Source organism: Dipodomys merriami, unplaced genomic scaffold, assembly GCF_024711535.1.
Source record: "Dipodomys merriami isolate MVZ:Mamm:240054 unplaced genomic scaffold, mDipMer1.0.p SCAF_19, whole genome shotgun sequence".
NCBI lineage: Eukaryota > Metazoa > Chordata > Mammalia > Rodentia > Heteromyidae > Dipodomys > Dipodomys merriami.
The window spans coordinates 25,522,355-25,542,953 of record NW_027203270.1 but is presented as its reverse complement, the minus strand read 5'-3'; the positions used below and the strand labels follow the sequence as shown (position 1 = coordinate 25,542,953).

The 20,599-nt window shown below is 43.5% G+C and overlaps 1 protein-coding gene and 1 pseudogene across 1 annotated transcript in view; both read left to right on the top strand.

Annotated features, from left to right (window-relative positions):
• The first annotated feature begins 8,531 nt into the window (after positions 1-8,531).
• On the top strand, positions 8,532-17,939 carry LOC138830533 (alanyl-tRNA editing protein Aarsd1-like; annotated as a pseudogene).
• LOC138830958 (leucine-rich repeat-containing protein 37A3-like) overlaps positions 16,320-20,599 on the top strand; it is a 40,359-nt gene continuing 36,079 nt past the window's right edge. Inside the window, exon 1 of the mRNA XM_070027948.1 lies at positions 16,320-16,369. The gene's annotated coding sequence lies outside the window, so the exon portion shown is untranslated. The remainder of the gene's footprint in view (positions 16,370-20,599) is intronic.

The window sequence follows — 20,599 nt, the reverse complement described above, 5'->3', positions numbered from 1 at the left end:
AGGGACCACTTCTTCTTATAGGGCCCCAGCTCCACAGCTAGGCAGGCTTTGGCTGCAGACCTGGATATCCCCAGAAGGCAGCCAGCAGCTCATGTTTCAGGGGCAAAGCAGACCTTCCCAAGTAAAACACCTCTGGAGTTACATAAAAATGCAAGTCCAATTCTGGGAGCTGTAAGTCCTTTTCTTCCATGCTAAAATCTGAGATTTTCTTCCTTCCCATGGTAGTAGGCTTCCAGAAAAGAATGAGCCGGTTTGGGTGATGAGTCTGAGAATACACATTATGAATTGATCCCACAGTGTTGACATTTCCTCTGAAGTTTCATCACCTTGTTCCATGGTTGGTAATCCACCATTCAGCTAGCTGGGTTTACCATAGAATCAGTGGTGACTCTAAAATATCTACAAGTACAGGTCAGGCAGTGGGGCAGGGTATTCAGTCAGTCAAGGTTTGATTCTGAGACAAGCCCCTGACATGAGCCTGGGAAAAACATCCCTATTTAACCTTGTCTGAACACAGTCTTAAACTAGTCATGGCACTTTTCAACTGTACCAAGTAATATATACGATGGAATTTTCCTTAAAGCAAAAAATTCATTTGACTTTACACAAGGACACCATGGCACATTAGAGATGATAATCTAGAAGAAATGATTGCCTTGTCTGTACTGCTGTGTATACTCAGGATTTTGTGTTTATTCTACTTGTTTAGTTGGTGCTGTATAACTCCAGCCACATTTCTTTTTTTAATTTTTATTGTAAAAATATTGTACAGAGGGCTAGGAAGGTGGCTCAGTGGTAGAGCACTTGCCTTACCTGTGGGAGGCCCTAGGTTCGATTCCTCAGCACCACATAAGCAAAAAGAAAAAAGCCAGAAGTGGTGCTGTGGCTCAAGTGGTGGTAGAGCACTAGCCTTGAGCTGAAGAGCTGAGGGACAGCGCCCAGGCCCAGAGTTCTGACCCCAAGACTGGACCCCCAAAAAAATATTGTACAGAGGGGTTACAGTTACATGAGTAGGGTAATGAGTAGATTTCATAGCAAGCATCAGCATTTTTACCTCCTCCTTTATTTTCTTCCACCATCCCAACTTCTCCTTCCTCCCTCCAACCCAGACATTGTAAAAATCACTTTCAATATCATGTCCTGTACATCTCTTTGTCACAATGGGTCAGCCTGCATCCTTATTTATGCGTTCTGCAATATCCCTTCCCCTCCCCACATTACAAAAATATATATACAAGGGGCAGAACACCAGCATCAAATCCAGTGAAAACAGGGGTTATACCATGGGAGAAGAACATACAATAGAAACAAAAGAATCACATAGTGTATTGTAAGTACATGAAAAACACTAGCAAGAAAGAGAAAGAGAAAAAAAACCTCTTCGGTTCCCAAGTTGGGGTACATTTTGCTTAACATCTCATATGGTCGTTCTTTGCTAGTTATTTTGGAGATTGTAACAGTGGAGGCAGGGGAAGGAATCCACCACGGAGAGTAAAGTGGGGCAATGGGAGCTTTATTAGAATGCTGGGAACTGACTGGCTTGGGATACAGCACAGTCTCCAGAGCTGGAACTGTGACCCTGAACCAGCAATAGGGCTTAGTTTATGAAGGCACTCACTGCAAAGCAAGTGGGGGTTGTACATTTCAGAAACATAATGACATATGCCCCTACATCACTGAAGCCTGGGATTGTTACAAAGTTACAGGAGAATTATTACAATAATAGCAATAGGAGGAGGATACACACTGTGCGAAGCATCCACACCCTTGAGGCAGGAGGCAATCAGTCACTGGGTGGGATGCACAAGTCGCACAGCAGGTGCCTTTCTAATTAGGCAGGATATGAGATAGTACGTTTTAAGGTCTCCTTTAAGGCCTCTCTCTTTTTAGTGAAAGGTCAATTTCCTGGCTTAGTTTTCTCACACAGTGTAGGGCTTTAACTGTCTAGGAGAGCCCTCCCCGCTACAGAGATGGATTTGGAGACTGGATTCAAAGTATCTAGGAGTGATTGTTTTTTGGAGGGTGTTGTGTTTAAACTTCTCATGGAAGAGGTGGCATTGTTTTTTCCAATTGGTACAGAAAGATACTGGAGAGCAGGGCCCTGCACCCAGTGGAAGGGCAGGATGGGGAGGTATAGCTGTGTACTGAGATCAAATGTAGCCTTGGGTCTGAGCTGGAGAGTGGTCAGAAAACCCTGTGCCCAGAAGTTTAGGGCGGGGGAGCTAGAAACAGGCCAAGTCTTTGAGGAAAGTTTAACCCACTGACCTGGACTGTGATCCTTCCTACCTTTGCCTTCATAGTAACTGGGATTACAAATTGGGACCACTGTACCCAGCTACGTAATTCATTTTTTTAAATTTGTCGGTCGTGGGGCCTAAACTCTAGGCCTGGACACTGTCGCTCAGCTATACAGCTCAAGGCTAGCACTCTACCACTTGACCCACAGCTTATGTGGTGCTGAGGAATCAAACCCAGGGCCTCATGCATGCAAGGCAAGCACTCTACCACTGACCCAACTTCCCAGCATCCTGTAAGTCATTTCTTGTAAAGACAGCTGCTATAAAGTGAAATTCAACAAACTGGGTTGAACAATAAGCATATTTTTAAAATATTTTCAGACAAACTATTACCAATACACTTTCAGAGGTACTGAGAAGCTCCATTGTATTAAAAGAAGACAGTCTTGGCTAGCATATTCACAATCCCAACCAGCTAAGCCTAGGTCCTTCACATGGTACCTAAGTCTCAAAGCTGTCCTTTCTTAAATGTTCTATACATTTTTTCTGGCTGTTTTTCTTCATCATATTACTTGTCTTTCTATATATAGTAGGTGTGACTTCACTTAGTCCCAGGAATGAAAGAAAAACAAATGGCTTAAATGAGACTGATATTAAAAGGAATGGTTAACCTTCAAGGATCCCAAAACACCTCCTTAGAGACTTCTCAGCCGCTCCTAACAGCTTGTCTCTAATGCCTGAATTTTGAACCTGGCTAAAGAAAAACCTGGCTAAAGAAAGGCAGTCCTTTATGCCATCCAGCTGCTGCCTAACTGATGAGTCATGGTATTTCAGTTGGAAAAAATGACAAAGTTATCTTCTGATTCAAAAAGGCAGCTGGTCATTCAGACATGTGAGTGCTGAGTAAACATTACCTCTTTCCATCTGAAGAAAGTTCGATTTTTGGGTAAGTGTTGTGGAAGAGTTCGTGGGGGAATGTGATGATAATAAGGCCTCTGAAGCAACAGCTTCTAGCTCATGATTCTTGGGCTCCAATGATATCCCATGGCCTAAAGCCTCTCCTGCAGGTCCAATGTCTAGACAGACCCTTAAAAGCTCTACAGTTACCCTCCTTCCATTACCTACAAGGCCTGGTCCCTGAGGCTTAGACCTCAACAATCTAAGAGCCTGGGTCCTTTAGGGCTTATTATTAACTGACTGTCTGAGCAAAACTGTAAGGCTGGGAAACCCTGAGTATCTTCTTTCGTCTATTGTTCCTTCCTTTCCCATCTCTCCCATATTCTTGTCCGGAGGCCATAGTATTCTTAAAAGAAGCATACTACAAATAAATGAAAACAAGAATTGCATGACTCATTTACCATTACATTCTCATTACTTGGAACAGTGCTTGGCACACAGTAATACTAAAAAAACAAAACAAAACAAAACTTGTTGAATGACTTGATTATACACATGCAGGCACAGGGAAAGGACATCATTTCACAGATTGGGAGACTGAAGTGTACCATTCTGATGTGGTGGAGCTACTGTGATACTATTGCCTTTAAACCAAGCAGTGAATCAAGTTATCAATAAGCTGTGAGCTAGACAGAAGACAGAACCCAAATGGAAGGATCATACTAAAGGTAGAACTGCATTCAGCTTTCAACTGAAAGAGTATCAACAATGGATTCTTTAAAATTGCATTGTAACCAAAGGGCAAGAGTAGAGTCTCCATAACTTTAGAGCAGTAGGTTTTTTTAAAAAAACCTATTTTGTTATAAATATTTGAGACCAGCAAATATAATAGCAATATAACAGGCATGTATCTAATCAGCATGTTGAAAGAATTACTAATATATTACATATCCTCATATGTTGCTATACTGAAATATTATTCTGTATTTCATGTTCATTATTTCCACACATTGGTTTATATGTGATTTACTTTTCTAAAAATTATTTCATTATCATGTGTATATGTAGACTTTTTATATTTTATATAATATTTGAGAAATTCATCTAGAGGGGCTGGGAAGGTGGCTCAGTGGTAGAGCACTTGCCTTGCATGCTCGAGGCCCTGGGTTCAATTCCTCAGTACCACATAAGAAAAAAGCCAGAAGTTGCGCTGTGGCTCAAGTGGTAGAGTACTAGCCTTAAGCTGAAGAGCTGAGGGACAGCGCTCAGGCCCAGAGTTCAGGCCCCATGACCGGACCCAAAAAAAAAAAAAGAAAAAAGAAATTCATCTAGATTGATAGATGCGGCTACTTAATTTACTTTTCACTGTAGCATAATATTTTAGTTATGACTATATCATGATGTGTTCCTTCCCATTTTGATAGACATTGGATTATTTGTTTCTTTTTTCTTGATACCAGACAATCCATTTATGGAAATTACTAAATGTATCTCCTTTGCATACATATGTGAGTTTCTCTAAGATTCTTTACTAACAATTTAATTACAGAATGCTAGGATTTGAATGTTTGTGTCCCCTATAGTTTGTCTATTTTTGTGCTAGTCCTGGTGCTTGAACTCAGGGACTGGGTGCTGTTCCTGAGCTTCTTTACCCAAGGCTGGTATGCTACCACTTGAGCCACAGCTCCACTCCAGCTTTTTGCTGGTTATTGGAAGTGAATCTCAAGGACTTTCCTGCCCAGGCTGGCTTTGAATTGCAATAGAAGTGGGAAATTTTGGGAAGTCATGAGGACTCTGCCCTCAAGGATGAACTAATTAATTCCCTTATGAAAGAGCTGCATGAAAGTAGGTAGGCCTTCTTTGTTACCTTTCCACCTTTTCATCATATAAAAACACGGTGTTCATCTCAAGAGGATCCGGAATTCAAGGTGCCATTTTGAAAGCAGAGATTGAGTATTGCCAGACCTTAAACCTGCCAGTGCCTCCATCTTAGACTTCTCAGCCTCCATAACTGTGAACACAATACTTATGTGACTTACAAACTCCTCAGTCTCTAGCATTTTGTTATTCAAGCAAGAAAAGATTAAAACACAAAGTAAGATTCTGATTTGATTACAAAGATTAAAACACAAGGTAAGAGTCTGATTGGATTTGGTTGGCACCAATTATGTCACCATCAACAAGAGTTATGGGGCAGTAGTTTTAGTACTTTGCTTTTCAGGGTCCCAAGAAGGACCTTCAAACATTAGGAGGGCTGCTCATATAGTTTACACCCTGAGTTCAATCCCTAGTAGTAAAAACAAATAATATCAGTTTGGGTTGTGGGTGTGGCTCAAGGGTAAACACCTGCCTAGAAGGGCTCTGAGTTCAAAAGGACTGAAGAAGCTAGTGAAGTGTTTTACCACTGGAGCCAAGCCTCCAGCTCACTGAGGAAGAAAACAAAAGCTACAGGACTCTAAGCTTCTTGTATTTTGTGGTCAGAGCATCTATACTTTAATTTATTTATAATAATTGGAAAGCTTCATCAGATTTTCTTTAGGAAAAAAAAACAAACAAGTTTTACTGCTTTAAAAACTGTCAAAGCCAGGTGCCAGTGGCTCATGCCCATAATCTTCCCTACTCAGAAAGCTGAGATCTGAGAATTGAGGTTCAAAGCCAGCTGAGCATGAAAGTCCATGCAACTCTTATCTCCAATTAACCACCAAAAAGCTAGAAATGGAGCTGTGGCTCAAGTGCAAGAGTGCTAGTCTTGAGCAAGAAAAGCTCATGGGCCCAGGACAACTTCAAGCTACACACACACACACACACACACACACACACACACACACACACACAGTTGAAAAGCCAGGACAACTCCAAGCTATACACACACACACACACACACAGAGTTGAAAAGCCAGGACAACTCCAAGCTACACACACACATACACACACACACACACACACACACACACACACACACACACACACACACACACACACACACACACACACACACACACACACGAGTTGAAAAGCCAGGACAACTCCAAGCTAGACATACACATACAGACACACAGACACACAGACACACAGAGCTGAAAAGCCAGGACAACTCCAAGCTACACACACACACACACACACACACACACACACACACAGTTGAAAAGCCAGGACAACTCCAAGCTACACACACACACACATACACACACACACACACACACACACACACACAGTTGAAAAGCCACACATTTCTGCATTCCCACCATTCGGAGAAGTGAAGGCAGTAGGACCTGAGATGAGAACTCAAGGCCAGCCCTGGCTACACAGAGAAGCATTAAAAGCAACCAAAACCTCAAATCAAACCAATAACCAAAATACTTGTTTAAAAACCTCAATACTTTAAAAATAAATCCTGCAGGCATTGGTGGCTCACACCTGAAATCCTAGCTACTCAGGGCCTGAGATCTCAGGATTGCGTTCAAAGCCAGCCCAGGCAGGAAAATCCTGAGTCTCTCATCTCCAATTAATCACAAGAAAACTGCAAGTGGCACTGTGGTTCAAAGTGGCTCAAAGCACTGGCTTTGAGCTGAAGAGCTCAGGAAGAGCATCCAGGCCCAGAGTTCAAGTCCCCATACTACAACAACAACAACAACAAAGTACTTAACCATTTCCTTTAGAAATGAATGGACCTGGGCTGGGAAGGTGGCTCAGTGGTAGACCGGTTGCCTTGCATGCCTGAGGCCCTGGGTTCGATTCCTCAGCACCACATAAGCAAAAAGAAAAAAGCCAGAAGTGGCGCTGTGGCTCAAGTGGTAGAGCACTAGCCTTAAGCTGAAGAGCTGAGGGACAGCGCCCAGGCCCAGAGTTCAGGCCCCACGACCGGAACCCCCCCCCAAAAAAAAAAGAAAGAAATGAATGAACCTAGCCTCTGGTGGCTCACATCTGTAATCCTAGCTACTTAGGAGGCTGAGATCTGAGGATCAGGGTTCAAAGCCAGCCTAGGCAGAAAACTCCGTGAGACTCTCATCGCCAACAAACCACTAGAAAACCGGAAGTAGTGGTGTAGCTCAAGCAGTAGAGCACTATCCTTGAGCTGAAGCGCAACAGCGCTCAGTCCTAGAGTTCAAACCCCAGGACTGACAAAAACAAAAAAAGAAAAAGAAATGAATAAACCATTCCTTTAGAAATGAATCAAATGAAAACTTCCTTTAACACCTAGTAGCAATAAAACTGGCAGACTAAACCATAATTTTGCCCCTGTTAGTGAAGTATAATTTTGGTAGTGTTAGGGGCTAAATTATATTTTCCAAAAATGTGTATACTGGAAGCCTAACATTAGAATGTGACTATTTCCGGAGACAGCATCTTTCAAGAGGTCATTAAATTAGAATGAGGTCTCTAACATGGTTAATGTGCTGATATGAAGGTGAAATTTGAACACACAGGAAAAGTATGTGGAGACAAAGGGAGAAGACAGACATCTACAAACTAAGATGAAAGATCCTCAGTATGCTGACACCTTGTCTCAGACTTCTAACCACAGAACCATGGAAGATATATTTCTGTTATTTGAGCCACCCAATTGGTGCTACTTTGTTATGGCAAGCCTAGCAAAGTAATACAGGAATGAGGAGTTACTAATCAGTCAATCCCTTGATGTAGATGTTTGAAGATCATCCAGGAAGAGGTGTATCAGCTTGGAGGATAGTGCACCCTTTCCTTCCCATTTCTCTGATACAGAATTCTCTCTCTTTTCCCCAAAGTCTCCTCGTATATTTTCTTTTTTTTTTTGTACTTAGTAACTTTATTTTTAATTAAATGCTCACATACTCACAAACACATACCCTATGATGAGGTGGCTCTTCAAATTCTTTAAATTAAAGAGGCACCAATACCCATACATTTGTGTATTAGAAGTCTCATATAAGCATCAATAAAACAGAAACCTCATTTGCAATGACAATGCAAAGGAGGAAAAAAATTTTAAAAAAGCAACCTTAGCCACTATGAAGAGTGTACTAGAAAATACAGATGTGTTGGCTAAGTTGAGATCCAGAGATTGCTAATAAAAGATTTATTGTTTTCATATAATCCTATGGCCTTTGTTCACAAATGGTAATGGAAATGGCTCATAAAGGAGCTTAAGACACCATTCTGATAGTTTCCAGTGTTACATTATTAGTCTAACTTGGCTTTCTCATTGCCTCTTCCTGGGAGAGACAAGAAGAAACCAATAGCATTACCCTGCATGCCAACGTGCGTGCAGCATCAGTGATGATATGGTCCTAACACCACCGTGAAGGTGTTTTCTAGAATAGAAAGGACGTAATGTTGTACTCTGGCATCTTTGGTTAAGGTCTGGCCTCTTCAAATCCACCCCTCCTGTACATTTAGTCTCCTATGCAGTTTAAGTCCATGCACTTAAAGAAGGTCACAGACATAATGGTAAATTGTCTGATCAACAGTGTCAATGTTGGAAGTGGTGCTGTGGTGCTTGCCTTGAACTGAAGAGCTGAAGGACAATGCCCAGGCCCAGAGTTCAACCCCCACCAACCAAAAAAAAAAAAAAAGAAGAAGAAAATTATGTTTTGGCTGGGAAGGTGGCTCAGTGGGAAAATGCTTGCCTTGCATGCATGAGGCCCTGGATTTGATTCCTCAGCACCACATAAGCAGAAGCCAGAAGTGGCACTGTGGCTCAAGTAGTAGAAAATAGCCTTGAGATGAAGAGCTGAAGTACAGTGCCCTGGCCCAGAGTTCAGGCCCCACAACCAATTTAAATTTAAACCAATAAAAAAAAGGGATTGTCAATGTCTTTTGGCCCTCTTCCTGCCCAGTGAGACTACAGGACCAAAAAAGCTGTAAAGTCAAATGCTTGTTAAATAAAGCATGTTCATCCTTAGTTTCATGAGCTGCCTAGGAAACTGTTGATAAGATTCCTAACATTAGGAGAGGGATAAAGCAGAGCCTTTGTCCTTAAAAGTGGTTATAGCCAACTGTGCAAAAGGGTTTGCTACCAAAAAATTGACTACCAGCTCTACAACTTATCAGTTTTGCTCAATCCTTGTATGAAGCTTCAATGATGTCATGTAGATGTTTGAGGTGGAAAGGGAGAATAAACTATGTATAAAGCTAAATTTGGCCCAGGGAGAAAAAGTTTTAAAAAACTGGCTCAATAATTTAATTCAAAGGAAAGACTCTCTCTCTCTCTCTCTCTCTCTCTCTCTCTCTCTCTCTCTCTCTCTCTCTCTCTTTCTCTCTCTCTCTCTCTCTCTCTCTTTCTCTATCTATCTATCTATCTATCTATCTATCTATCTATCTATCTATCTATCTATCTATCTATATATATATATATATATATATATATATATATATATATATATATATATATATATATTCCTACCCCCTAAACTGAGTACTGCCTGGCACTCTAACTTTTTTCCTATAGTCCAACAACTTGCTCTGAGATCTTCCTTCACTTCTTTAGGAGAAGGGGTCTTTATAATAAAGTCCCAACAGTGACACAAACATCACTGTGGGCCAGAATGAGTTCAAAGTTTTCTAAAAATCTTTATTGCTATACTTAAATGCCTGTTTTAATTCCTAAAGAACAAAATATATAGATGTTCAAAGTAAGAAGGAATCCTGTCATAGAGCAAAGTAGATATTTCGCTTGGTATTGCCTGTTCTTTTTCTCTTAGAGAGCTCAAATTCTGGATGTGTCTCACATAGTCTTTCCCTTGTGGAGCTATGTATCTAAGAGGTTGGGTGAGCCCTGCCTCCTGCTGATAACTTACTTCTCCTAGCCTGATGACTGCAGTACAATCAATGGCATCTCTGGGCTGAGAGTGACCTGCTGGGAGGTACAGGCCGATCATTTCACACAGACATCTCTGGCCCCTGGGAGCCAGGTCCAGGTCCAGGTGGACTGGGAGCGGAGATTTGACCACATGCAGCAGCATTCAGGTATGTGGGGCAGGACAAACAAGAGGCACAGTTGCTGTGTATAGGTACTACTGCTCACACCTGTAAGCCTAGCTACTCAGGAGGCTGAGATCTGAAAATCACAGTTCAAAGCCAGCCTGTGTAGGAAAGTATGAGGCTCTCACACTGATTTTTGTTCCCCTGTAGTTCGTTTTGCACACCACAATCATTCATCTTCATGGGAGTATGTGGCTGGACTTTTCACATTTCCTCTCTTCTCTTTGCTTAGGGCAACATCTCATCACAGCAGTTGCTGACCAACTCTTTGGGATGAAGATATCATGATAAGCTGGAGGTACAAGGTATAATCTAGCATTCTGCATTACCAGCTCTGTTCCTAGTAATGGGTGTAGAGTATAAGGATGCAGATTCTAGTGGTTGTGTTCAAAATTGGCTGTTTTCTTGACCTCGTGTTTCTTTGGAGAAACACAGGATGAAAGAAGAGACATTGGCCTTTACTTGGAAAGAACATGGAGGACTGGAGGTGTGGCTCAAGTGGTAGAGTGCCAGCCAAGCAATCAAGTCTAGTGAAGCTGAGGCTCAGAGTTCAAATCGTAGTACTATTCTTCAAAAAAAAAAAAGAATTAAGAAGCTTTTGGAGTCTTTAACTCCCATTTCCTGAATGGGGAGCAGGAAATCTTTTTCTCTCTCTCCCTCTCTCATTTTCCCCTACTTTAACCCTGTTATACTAAAATAAGTCCTTACAATCTGGGAAGAATAATAATGATGCTTTAAAAAACAACAAAAACACTAAGATGAAATTTGGAACCAAAGTGGTAGACTGCTGGCCTCACCACTCACCACATGGCAATCCCTAACAAGTGGGATTTTTGTAAGGATTAAATAAAATAATTTATATAAGCTTTTGTTTTTTAGTGTTGTTTTTTGGAGACTCCCTTTGTAGGCTAGGCTCAGCCAGCCTCCCTCAATATCCTCTTATATCAGCCTCCTCAGTGGTAGGATTATGAGTGTGCACCACCACACCCGGCTATATGAATATTCTTTTTTGTGGTATTAGGAATTGAACCCTAGGCCTTGTGTATGTTATGCAAGCACTCTACCACTGATCTACATCCCCAGCCCCTATGTGAACATTCTTTATAAACTTTCTTACCTTTACAACATTCAGCATGCTGTGGCCACTCACCTCTTTATGGCAGGGAGCTAGGGAGGCTCTGGAGTGTGATTGAGATGGACAGCCCCTCTGTGACTGCAGAGCAAGTAGCTGCCATTGAGCAGACTGTCAATGAAAAGATAGAGATCGGCTGCCTGTGAGTGTAAGAGAACTGAGCCTGGATGATCCTGAGGTGGAGCAGGTGAGGGGAAAGCTGGGGTTGGCTTTTGCAGAATGACTCTCTTAAGGGCTTCTCATCAAAATTCTGAGAGCCCTTCTTCCTGCTATTCCAGGTGAGGGGCCGGGGTTTGCCAGATGATCATGCTGGGCCCATTCGAGTTGTTACCATTGAGGGTGTTGATTCCAACATGTGCTGTGGGACCCATGTCCACAATCTCAGTGACCTTCAGGTAAGTGGAGAGTTGTTGAGTAGTTGAAGGGAATGGACCAGGGGGCACAACAGGGCTGGGTGTAGTAAACCAGTCCTACGTGGAATCTCTCCTTCATTGTTGCTGTGAGGGTGTAGGATCCAATCGGGTTATCCATGTGTGTTAACCTCCTTTGTGTAGGTCATTAAAATTCTGGGCACTGCAAAGGGAAAGAAGAACAAAACCAACTTGGTATTTCTGGCTGGGAATCGGGTGCTAAAATGGATGGAAAGAAGTCATGGAACTGAAAAGGCACTGACCGCTCTACTTAAGTAAGCCCCCTTCAGTTGTCCCCTTTTCCTGGATACTGAGGCTGAGCTTGTTTACTTGTGTTGTAGATAGAATAATCTCTTACCTCAGGGAGGAGGAATAATAGCAATCATAACTAATCAAAATGCTTTGGACTGTAAACCAGGCCCACACAAAGTGGTTAATACCTTTGTATCCTCTCTGCCAGTTGCTGAAGGGCCTCCTTAGAACTGCCCAGGTCCACATTCCAAGAAAGGCACCTAGCAAGGAGGGCATCACTGAGTTATGCCCCAACACTGGAAGCATTGGGCAATGGGTCTCCATTGACTTTTGTCTTACAGGTGTGGAGCAGAGGATCATGTGGATGCAGTGAAAAAGCTCCAGAACTCCACCAAGCTCCTGCAAAAGGTGATTCATTCTGAAGATAGGGGAGAGAGCCTGGGACCTACAGTAGGTTCTCCAGACTCTACCCTCACTTTGGATCAAAAGTATGGGTTTGTTTGTAGAGGTTAGGGGAGAATGAAGTGGTGAGAAGTGGGGCTCTCTCTTATCCTTTCCACCTTTTTACTCAGATTTCACTTCCATTTTAGAATAATCTGAATCTGCTCAGAGACCTGGCTGTGCACATTGCCCACAGCCTCCGGAGTAGCCTGGATTGCAGAGATGTGGTCATACTTCCCAGGTGAGAAGCCAGCTACTGTGGAGGTGTGCAGGGAAACTGCGTGGGGCTTGGATTTTAGCCTCTCCACTCTCTGCAGAGCCTTGTAGGAGGTGGATTGCTAGAACATACTGTGTTCTAGGGTGCAGAGACCCTAAGAAATGTGTTACCCACCAAATTCCCTGGCTTTGATAGTACCCTCTTCACAAGAGGTAGCAAGTAATCTTGTGACTTTCATTAGCATCTTCCCTTACCTCTTTTTCTTTTTTCTTTTCTTTTTTTTTTTTTTTTTTTTTTTTGTTGGTTGTGAGACCTGAACTCTGGGCCTGGGTGCTGTCCAGTGCTCTACCACTTGAGCCACAGTGCCACTTCTGGCTTTTTCTGTTTCTGTGGTGCTCAGGAAGTGAACCCAGGGCCTCAGGCATGCAAGGCAAACACTCTACCACTAAGCCACTTTCCCAGCCCCTCCCTTGTCCCTTTCACCGTCCAATACACATTCTCTTCTCCTGATGAGTCCCACTGAAAGGAAATGGAAATCCCTTGTTTATAAACTGCTGAGGTAGAGAAGGGTGTCTTGCTACTCTTCCATCATCAGCATCTCTTTGCTAAGGGGTGTGGGACTTAGCCCAAGTAGAAAGTAGTGAGGCCTGCCACTCATCTTCCTGTCTCCCAATGAGGAGCCAGGCCTCCTGCCCTGTCACAGCTACCACTCCACTCTGGATCTCAGATCTGTGTCCTTGGTTGTAGGAAGGAGGGCAATTCTGAGTTCATGAATATCATTGCCAATGAGATTGGGTCAAAGGTAAGAGGAACATGAGATTCTCCATGCTACAGGGAGAGACCTGGGGAGCAGAGCTCTCAGTGAGGGGCACTGGCTTAGCTGAAGCCACTGCACATTACACATGCAGAACAGGGAGCACAAACTCATTCAGTACTGTTTTCCTAGCACCAGCAAGGAGCTGAGTGCTGAGGTATTGAATTTGATCTTTCAGAGGCTGTGTCATTTGTCAGCTTCCCAGGTTGTTTTATTAGAGCTGAAGCTCCTCAAAGCCACTTAGATTTGTATGTGATTAGCACCTGGTATTAGAAATTCAGGGGTGGGGCCAGGTATGGTGGAACATACTTGTAATCCCAGGAGGATCAGCAAAGTAAGAGGAACGAGAATTCAAGACCAAGCTGGTTTCCAGCAGCTCAATACCTGTAACCCTAGCTACTCAGAAGGCTGTGATCTGAAGACCAAGGTTCAAAGCCAACCTGGGCAGACAAATCTAAGAGACTCCAGCAAAAAGCCAGAAGAGGAGGTATAGTTAAGGTGGTAGAGCATCAGCCTTGAATGGAAAACAATAGGACAAGAGAAGAAGCCCCAGAACCAGCACATTTAGCAAGATCCTATCCTAGCTTTTCAAGAGATGGAGGATTGTGGTTCAAGGCCAGCATGGGCAAAAAGTTTTCAAGCCCCCATCTCAGCTACTAAAAAGTTGATTGAGCTAATTGCCAGGTTTGCAGATGGTTAAGACTGAGATCACAGTTCCAGTCTAAAAAAAATACTCACAAGACCCCATCATAATAGCAAAAGTTAGATGTGGTGTTGCTCACCTGTCATCCCAGCTATGGAAGGAAACCTAAATAGGAAGATCACAGCATAGACCAGCACCCCAGGAGGCGAGGAAGAAGAATCAAGACCCTGCCTCAAAAATAAAGCAAAAAGGGCTGGAGGTGTGGTCAAGAAGTCTAGTGGTAGACTTCAAGTTTTGAAGTCTCTGACTTCAAAAGCCAGTAACAAACAACAACATCAGGAAAAGAAAAAGGAAGCAAGAAAGGCAGGGAATGGAAAGGCCCATTGAAGGATCCTGTCTATCTGCTGCTGCCTCTGGCTTCACTTGTCTTCAGTCTTGATAGTCGGTAAGCTGAGAGGTTTCTGTGTCTCTCTTGCATTATTCCAAACCCACTTAGGTTTGGCACTGTATGATTTTCTTTTCATAATTCTGTGTAGACAGTGATTGTAGCTCATGTTGTAGTATGGGAGTCATGTGTATGTCAATGTGGGTAATTTGGAGCACACATTATCTGAATAGCTGAGCTTAGGGAAGTCTGATAGATGGGAGCCAGGCAGCAGGCAGGGGGAAGCATGGTGGTATAGGTAATGGCAGTGTGGGGTGCGTGATCAGGTTTGAAAGGATGGCAGGAGTCAGGCCATGACAGTTATTTTATACTTGGCCATGGTCAGATCAAAGTGGAGGGGCGGGGCCATAGCCATCAGCAATACCACTCATGGTTTAGGGGAGACAACTGTTCATGAGACTGAAATAAAAGTACAGCTTTAGGGGAGTTGCTCACATTGTCCTCTTTCCTAGGAGACCTCCTGTTCTTAACTGTGGGAGATGAGAAAGCTGCTAGACTCTTTTTACTGGCAGGGCCGGTTGAGGCTGTGGAAACCCTGGGACCAAGGTAAAGCTCATAGACTTCTCTACAGGTGGGAAAGCCAGGTAGCTACTAATTAATGTAGCCTGGTTAAAGGCTCAAAAGAGGGCTGGGATGTAGCTCAATGGCAAAGCACTTGCCTAGCAAGTGCAATGCTCTGGGTTCAATTCCTAGTACCAAAAACAGAAAAGACACAAAAAAATACAGTTAAAATTTGAAAGAAGCTGGGCACTGATGGCGAATGCCTATAATCCTAGCTACTCAGGAGGCTGAGATCAGAAGATGGTGGTTCAAAGCCAGCCCAGGCAGGAAAGTACGTGAGGCTCTTATCTCCAATTAACCACCAGAAAACCAGAAGTGGCACTGTGGCTCAAATGGTAGAGTGCCCACTCCTGGCTGAAGAGCTCAGGGACAGAGTACAGGCCTGGAGTTCAAGCCCCACAATCAACAACAACAACAAAAAGTGATACATGAATACAGACCCTTAATTATCACTAGGCAAATGAAGCAGGGCTTTTGTTGTTGTTGCTTGTTTTTTGTTTTAAACATGTCTTTAAGGTAACAGCAAAGGAGAGGCACAAAGGTTTTTTTGGAAAAAATTTGGATTTTGAAACTAAATAAAGACATTGGATATGTTTATTCATGGAAAAATAAGAACTTTGTTGGGCTGCTTTAGCCTTGTTATTACTGCTTCTGTTTTCCTATTTTAAATTAGATCTGGAAGTGCATGCCTCATATTCTTGAACTTACGTTAGGCTCTGCAAAATATATTCTCATTGGAAACATTATTTTATAGAAGAGAATCCTGACCAGCCACCACATGTGGCCTGTATACCAGTTTGGTCTGTGTCCTGTTCAAAAAAGAAAATTTTTTTTGGGTCCAGTCATGGGCCTGAACTCTGGGCCTGGGTGCTGTCCCTCAGCTTTTCAGCTCAAGGCTAGCGCTCTACCACTTAAGCCACAGCCCCACTTCGGGCTTTTTTTTTCTGTTTATGTGGTATTGAGGAATCAAACCCAGGGCCTCATGCATGCAAGGCAAGCGCTCTACCACCGAGCCACCTTCCCAGCCCTCCTGTTTGAAATTTTAAAAAGTAGTGGGTACAGCCAGCTACTTGTGGCTCACACCTATGATCCTAGCTATTCATGAGGCTGAGATCTGAGGATCTTGGTTCAAAACCAGCCTGGTCTCCATTTAACCACCAGAAATCTGTGGCTAGCCTTAAGCAAAAGAGCTCAGGAACAGCACCCAGGCCCTAGTTCAAGCCCAACAACCAACAACAACAACAAAAATTAGTTGGTACATTTTAGCATTCGATTCTTGTACAGAGTTCTGGCTTTTCTAAAAGGGGACACAGGGAATGCGAAGAAGGAGAGAGGGAGACGGGGAGGCGCCTGAGTACTGGTAAGCCTGAGTCTACATTCCTCTGTGGTGGTGGCTGTGAGAGCTGAGTGGCTACCGTCCTCAGGTAGGACACAGCTCCAGCTTGTACTGTCCCTACTTTTCTTGCCCCTCAGCAGCCCCTAAGTGCAGGTATACATGCAAGACGCTAAGGGTTTATCATGATTTTTTTTTTCTGGTCCTGGGGCTTGAACTCAGGGCCTGGTCGCTGTCCCTGAGCCTCTCTGTGTTCAAGATGAGCACTCTACCCCTTGAGCTATGGTGCCACTTCTAGTTTTGTTTTTGTTTTTGTTTTTTTTTTCCGGTGATTTATTGGAGATAAGAGTCTCAGGGACTTTCCTGCCCATGTTGGCTTTGCACCGCAATCCTCAGATTTCAGCTTCCTGAGTAGCTAGGATTACAGGGGAGAGCTACCAGAGCCTTGCAGCATTTACATTTTTTTTTAAATATGAGAATACCATACAGAGGAGTTACAATTACATGGGCAAGATAACAAGTACATTTCTTTTTCTTTTTCTTTTTTTGGGGGGGTCCAGTCGTGGGGTCTGAACTCTGGGCCTGGGCGCAGTCCCTCAGCTCTTCAGCTCAAGGCTAGCGCTCTACCACTTGAGCCACAGCGCCACTTCCAGCTTTTTTTTTTCTGCTTATGTGGTGCTGAGGAATCAAACCCAAGGCCTCAGGCATGCAAGACAAGCGCTCTACCACTGAGCCACCTTCCCAGCCCACAAGTACATATCTTATCAAGCATTGTTGCCTCCTCTTTGTTTCTCCTTCCTATCCCTTCCCATACTCCCCCCACCTCCCCCTTACATTTTTTTCAAATACTTTTTTGGAGGGGTCAGTTGTGGGGCTTTGAACTCTGGGCCTGGGCACTATCCCTCAGCTCTTCAGCTCAAGGCTAGCGCTTTACTACTTGAGGCACAGTGCCACTTCTGGTTTTCTTGGTTAATTGAAAATAAGAGTTTCACAGACTTTCCTGCCAGGGCTGGCTTTGAACTGCAATCCTCAGATCTCAGCTTTCTGAATAGCTAGGATTACAGATGTGAGCCACCAGTGCCAGGCAGGCTGTGGAAATACTTTTGATTCCAGAACCCACCTGCCTGTCTTCTACTTCCTCCAGACTCCAGGAAAGGCTCAGGTATGCTGCTGGTTTACATAGATTTTCCCTCACAAACATCTCCCTGACTGTGTCTCTGATCCCCAGGGTGGCTGAGGTCTTGGAAGGCAAAGGAGCGGGGAAGAAAGGCCGCTTCCAGGGAAAGGCCACCAAGATGAGCCGGCGGGCAGAGGCACAGGCGCTTCTGCAGGACTATGTCAGCACTCAGAGTGCAGAAGAGTGAGGATCAGCATGGCTGCCCTGTCCACAGAAGCAGTTTCTCAGACAGTGAAATAGTTTGATTTAAAATGGTTTTACTACCGCCTACATTAATGGTGTAACTCTCTCACACAGCGTGTGATTAGTATCTCTTTGTGAATAAAGTTTTCCAATTTGACCCCTATTAGACATAATTTACAGAGTAGGCATTATGTTGATTAAATGTGCCGATATAGACTGGGAATGTAGCTTAGTGGTAGAGTGCTTGCCTAGCATGCAAGAAAGCCCTCAATACCACATAAAGAGAAAAAGCCGGAAGTGGTGCTTGTGGCTCAAGTGGTGGAATGATATTCTTGAGCACAGAGAGGCTCAAGGACAGTGCCCAGGCCCTGAGTTCAAACTCCAGGACCAGGTTTAAAAAAAAAAAAAAAAGGAAAGGATTCATCTGGGCTTAAATATATCGGCACTTTTTTTTTTTTTTTTTTTGTATTAGTATAGTGCTTGAACTAGGGCCTCAGACTCTCACTTGACTTTTTGGTCATGGCTGGTACTCTAACCTACCACTTGAGCTATGCTCTGGAACCTTTCTTTTTGTGCCAGTCCTAGGGTTTGTATTCAGGTTCTCTGTCCCTGAGCTTTTTTTTCTAACATTCTACCACTTGAGCCACAGCTCAATTGGAGATAAGTTTCTCAGACTTTGCTGCACAGGCAGGCTTCAAACAAATCTTCAGATCTCAGCCTCCTGTGTAGCTAGGCATTATAGGTGTGAGTCATTGGCTTCTGACCTTTTTTTTGTTTTGCTTGTCCTGGGGCTTGAACTCAAGGCCAGGGCACTGTCCTTGAGCTTCTGTATGCTCAAGGCTAGCACTCTACCACCTGAGCCACAGCGCTACTTCTGGCCTTTTCTGTTTATGTGGTACTGAAGAATCGAACTCAGGACTTCATGCATTCTAGGCAAGCATTCCCCCAGCTTTTTAACTTCTTCTATCTTCTTTCTTCTTTCTTCCTTCATTTCTTCTTTCCTTCTTCATTTCTTCTTTCCTTCCTTCTTCCCTTCCTTCCTTCCTTTTCTTTTGTGTGTGCTTGTACTGGGACTTGAACTCATGGCCTGGGAACTATCCCGTAGCATTTTTACTCAAGGCTTTGCTACTTGAGCCACACCTCCACACTGGCATTAGTTGGATAAGAGTCTCATACATTCATATCCAGGATGGCTTGGAACTGTGATCCTCAGAACTCAGCCTCTTGAGTAGCTAGGACTACAGGTGTGAGCACTAGTACCCAGTCTGAAATCTTTCTTTATGGAGAAAGTTTCCCATGGAGTGTACAATCATGCTAGAGGCCTTGCCTACAGCTTAACCTCATTGTTTTCCCTTCCCTTTCTTTCCTTTCCCTTCCCACTCTTATCTCCTTTCTCCTTCCCCTTCCCCTTTCTGGCATTGAACTTGCCATCCTCCTGAGTGTTGGGATTAAAGGCAAATGCCACATCACCAAGCTTCAGAGCATTTGTTTGGGTTTTTTGTTTCATTTTTTTTGTTTTGTTTTGTTTTGGGTCATGGGGCTTGAACTCTGGGCCTGAGCGATGTCCCTGAGCTCTTCAGCTCAAGGCTGGTGGTCTACCACTTGAGCCACTTCTGATTTTCTGAGTGGTTTATTGGAGATAAGAGTCTCACAGACTTTCCAGGCCTGGCTGTCTTTGAACCATGATCCTCAGATCTCAGCCTCTGGAGTAGCTAGGATTACAGGTGTGAGCCACCAGCACGGCTTCTTCAGCGCTTGTTAATAAGAGTCCTAATTGCATTGTCAAGGGTTCTGTCTCCATGCCATAAATACTTTCCAAAGGCCTCATCTCTTACCACAATGATGATTAGGATTTCTGCCTGGATTTCCAGGGGGATGTGACAGTGTAGAACAGTGGTAGATGCTAGTACCTTGCTTACTCAGCCATATGCAGTTGGGCTCTGTTCACCTCAAGTAACTATATATGTTACTACTCATAATCAGGGCCTTCTGCTTGCTAGGCAGATGCTTTATCACTTGAGCCATGCTTTCTGCCAGCTTTCTGTCATGCTTTTCTGCTTTAGTTATTTTTTAGGTAGGTTCTCAAATCTTTGTCTGGGCCAGCCTTGGCCCCAGATACTACCTATGGCCTTTTACACAGCTGGCACTACAGGTGCACAGCACTGCCTGGCTTACTGATTTTGGTGGGGTGGGTCTCAGTTTTGCCCAGGCTGGCCTGGAATTACAGTCCCCTGGATATCTAGCTCTTGACTATTTGGACTACAGAAATTAGCCACTTTGTGGGGCACTGGTGGCTCACAGCTGTAATCCAACTACACAGGATGCTGAGATCTGTGGATTGCAGTTTGAAGCCAGTTAGGACAGGAAAGACTTTGAGACTCTTATCTCCAATTAACCACTAGAAAAATGGAAGTGGCTCTGTGGTTCAAAGTGGTAGAGCTCTAGCCTTGAGCAAAAGAGCTCATAGTGCCCAGACCCTGATTTCAAGTCCCATGACTGACAAAAAAAAATAGCGATTTTGTCCACCATGAACTCAGGCACTTTTGAAAGTAGAAGTGATGCTTCAAACCTTACACTAGGACAGCACTTATAAAATAAACCCAGAGCTTGCTGGTCCTGGGCAAACTTGCATTTCTGACTTCCTATTAAGACACTGCCCTAGTTTCAGCCTAATGACCTGAGCATGGGGACATGAACACAGTGTTCTAAGAAAGATGGAAGGTTCTGAAATAACTCAATTAGGAAAATACATAAACACTTGTATAAATTTTATGAAAATGGCTATTAGTTTTATTTTTTAAAAGTGAAAATAAAGCAGCTGTTTGTGAACTGATATCATTCATGCCTGTCACAGCACCCTTAATCCGAAGCCCTGTGGATGGCAAATGGTTTCTATT